The 3,397-nt window shown below is 43.1% G+C and overlaps 1 pseudogene; it reads right to left on the bottom strand.

The window, feature by feature from the left end:
* Positions 1-366: 366 nt before the first annotated feature.
* On the bottom strand, positions 367-3,069 carry LOC147666751 (uncharacterized; annotated as a pseudogene).
* Positions 3,070-3,397: the final 328 nt, after the last annotated feature.

Raw genomic sequence — 3,397 nt, 5'->3', positions numbered from 1 at the left:
ACGTATTCCTTCTGGGGAGCAGCAAATAACTGCACCTAATTCTTTCAGTGTCTTAATACCTAACAAATTTTCTGGACATGACTTCGTGAGTAACAAATCAGTAGTTCGGGACAATTGACCTACTTCTAGAGAAACTGGTTTGGAAATCTCGTTAACTATTGGCTTTCCTGAAAATCCAAGGGAAACATTTCTAGAGCCTGAGAGCGGAGCCCCTGGAACCTCGTCATGACTGATAGTAGTCCTACTTGCCCCTGTATCAATCAGAAACTTTCTGTCTTTCCCTAATACTTGACTGTGAACATAGGGACCCTCTTGATCTACAGGTATCTCGATGAGAGGCAAGCCTACCTCCCTCTCTAGGCTGTTTCATGAATACTGCTGGTACTCTGGATACTCGGACTGTGCATACTGGTACATCTGCTGTGTAACATGCTGTGTTGCAGCTATAGGCTGCGGTACTGTAACTGTCTGTTGTGCATTCTGTGGTAACTGGGAAGTCTGTGAAACTTGTTCTTGTCTAGGCGGACGTGGTCTTTCTTTAGTCTTACCGGTAGCTATGTTGTGTTTCAGAACTGCACACTCGTATATAAAATGACCTGGCTGTTTACAATAATTGCAGGTCCCTTTAACAGGAACTGCAGGATGACTGGCTTGATTCGGACCCCTCTTCTGACTGTCTTGTGGAACAGATTGTGCAACTAATACTTTCATTTTCCTGTCTTTCATACGTTTCCTTTCGTGTTCTTGCTCTTCTCTAATTCTATTCTGGTGATACTGAAGCATCTGAAGCATTTGGGACGGAGTATTAGCTTGCCAGGTACTTTCGACTTTCAAAACTCGATTTTTAACTTGTGGACTTGAATTCTCGACTAGTTTAGTAACAAAAAGATGAGGGTATGACTCGCTACTCGTTTTCAAACCACTGTTGATAATGAAACATTTCTCGAATCTAGAATAAAAATCACTAGTATCTTCGTCGGGTTTCTGTTTACAGGCTGAGATTGCATCCCAGTCTTCCTTTTTCGTGGCTAGTAATCTTGGCAAAACTTGTATTAATAGCTCAGGTAATTCTTTACATTTGTCTCCTAGACCGGTACCTGGTACACGTGTATTATCTTCAGCTTATAGAGCTGCCCAATCTATCTTTTTCTCTTCCACCTCCCATTCTTTTTCCTTGAGTTTTTCATATATGCCCGCAGGCAACAGGACCTTTAACATTTTAATTATATCTGGATATGTGTATTCTCCCATACGGAGCATGTCTTTTAATTCACGGTGGAACCCTGCTGGATCTTTATCGTGACAGGGAATTAACTTTTTCATCTCTAAGAGTTCCATCTTGGTAATCGGGGTGTAAACAAATACTCGTTGCATTTCACCACCCGTTGTCCTAACTGGATGTACTTCTCGTAACGGATGCTGTCTATCTATGTAAAACGGTTTACTTTCTGGAGGTGAGACGTGAACAAAATGCGGATTCAGGAACGTTCGGTATTTGTGGCGCTATTCTAGAATGATACTAATTAAATCGGTACCTAGACCTTTCCACCTATACTGGAGTAGCTCGTTCAGAACATCATGTAACAGACCTGGATCAGAATGCTGACCCTCATACAGTGTAATGAGGTGCTGGATCATATACATACCCACCAGTCGCTGCTCGGCTGGGGGCAGTTTCAGAAACATTTGTGCCACTATTTCGTCTGGAAAAGTGGTAGAATCAGTAGCCCATCGGACTGCTGATCGGGCTAGTTCTTGTTCATGCATGGTACTAAGTTCACTATAACCGATTCGTGATTTCAGAATGTGATCGGTAGCTTGAAATACTTGTTCTAGAGAACACTGTTCTGGTACTGGAGAAGGAACAATTTTCTTGTAGTCTAGACGTGAATGTCGGTCGGAAAGTCTAGTTCTACCTACATACGCTATTCTGGAAGGATTCTCGTTGTCTACCTCTTCGGTAGGAGAGTCGTCTTCTTTCTCGCTTACTTGTGCTGCTTTGCGTTTCTCGTGTAACCTTATTATTTCCTTACGAATTTTCCTGTACATACTCTCTATACTACTGAGTGTCTTGTGTCTTCCCTCGGATATGTTGTCACTCCACCTGGTCAGGACTTTCATTTCTTCTGGATCTTTAGTCCGATAATCTTGTTCCCTTATTAGACAATTAATTAGAAACTTTAATAGCATGAGCTGAATCTCAGCTTTCCTTAGAGACATGACTTCGCCAATACTTTCTGGGTCTGTCCCTGTACGGATGAAACGATATATTCTGTCTAGATCTTCTTTCATATTCGGTAGGGTGTCCAAATACTCGGTCACCCGTCTTACGCGTAATGAATATATAACCATATTATCATCGCCTGGGACTGGATCATAACGGCATTCGGTAAGAGCTCGCCTGATATCTGCAACGGACTGATGTTTGGGCGTACGCTGTAACACACGTACATGTAACTCGACTAACATTACACGTTTCTGTGGCGGCGGGGTACCAGGAGGACCTCCCCCCGCGGCCCCTAAACTGGAATCGTCGACTGATACTCTTCGTGCTGGCATAGTGACCGATGTAGCGGGTACTTGTACTGTAGGCTGGACCGGGGGTACCGTAACGGGTACTGTAACAGGTGCCCCGGTGGCTGGAGGAACAGAAATTACATTATTTACAGGAGCTGGCGGAGCAGGATTTGCATATTCTGGGACTGTGTCGTCCAAATAGGACGAGAGAAAAATATCAGCTGCGGTCGGTTTGTGACGTAGCTTGGTCGGAACTAATGGTGACGGGAAATTACTGGATACCTCCGGGGTTGCCTTTGGCAAGCCCTCGGCAAGAAGAGGGTACATACCCTTAATAAGGGCATTCCTCTGTCTGTCTGACTGTTCAGTTTTAACTCGTTCACCTATTTCAATTAATTCCCTTTCTTGGGCTTTTTCTGAGAATTCTCTACTTAATTCTGCTTTTCTGAATTCTTTTTCGGTTCTTTTATGAGATTCTTTGCGCCATAACTCGATGGCATCTTTCTGTGACTGTCTGGCTTTCTTTTTCCATAATGCTTCCTCTACTCGCATGATGCACTCGGCATCCCACGTACCTGATACGGGCCATCTATATTTCTCTTCTAGATCTTTAGTATACTCGACCCATAAGTCTAGATATAATATGGCACTTATGCCATGCTTATGATACATAAAATGACCTGGACTGTCCCTAGGCGGGACAGGAACTGCTTCCTCGAGCAGACCTTTCCTAGTTTTTAACTGACGTAACTTGGAGAACAGAGGCATGATTTAAACTGGGATCTGAACACAATACAATACACAATGAACACAATAATGACTGAGAAACAAATCATTCATACCACGACATTGAATACACATTGAATGACATAAAAATAAC

The sequence above is a fragment of the Lissotriton vulgaris genome, unplaced genomic scaffold, assembly GCF_964263255.1.
Source record: "Lissotriton vulgaris unplaced genomic scaffold, aLisVul1.2 SCAFFOLD_831, whole genome shotgun sequence".
Taxonomy (NCBI): domain Eukaryota; kingdom Metazoa; phylum Chordata; class Amphibia; order Caudata; family Salamandridae; genus Lissotriton; species Lissotriton vulgaris.
The sequence above is the reverse complement of the archived record's forward strand: the minus strand, read 5'-3'. Positions and strand labels throughout refer to the sequence as shown.